The sequence below is a fragment of the Tupaia chinensis genome, unplaced genomic scaffold (assembly GCF_000334495.1).
Source record: "Tupaia chinensis unplaced genomic scaffold, TupChi_1.0 Scaffold138060_1, whole genome shotgun sequence".
NCBI lineage: Eukaryota > Metazoa > Chordata > Mammalia > Scandentia > Tupaiidae > Tupaia > Tupaia belangeri.
In genome coordinates, this window is record NW_006197961.1 from 498,976 (window position 1) to 499,416 (window position 441).

Consider the following 441-nt stretch of genomic DNA (forward strand, 5'->3'; position numbering starts at 1 on the left):
TGGGCCCCTATTTATTTGTTTTAATTTGACCAGAGAGAAACAAAAGTGGGTGGGGGGGGGTAAGAAAAACAAGCCACCAGATGTAGGACTCGAACTGGATTATTCATGTGGGAGTCCAACACCCTTAACCACCACACCATCTGCTGGCCCTCCAAGACTTGAACCACAGTCGACCAAGTGGGAGCCCAGGGACATAACTATTATGCCCTCTGCAGGTCCCTCTCTGGCAATTAAAAACTAAAAAGAAGTTGGGACCAGTAGTTAGCATAATGGCTATGTCGCTGGACTCCCATGTAGTCGACTGTGGTTCGAGTCCCAGACCCGGTGGCTTAAACCCACTCTAGGTATGTGGACCCAAAATCCCAAGAGGAGAATGGAGAAGGGATTGCAGGTGTGACCATCTACCCTGGGTGGGGGGTGGGGTGAGGGGGTGAAATCTCA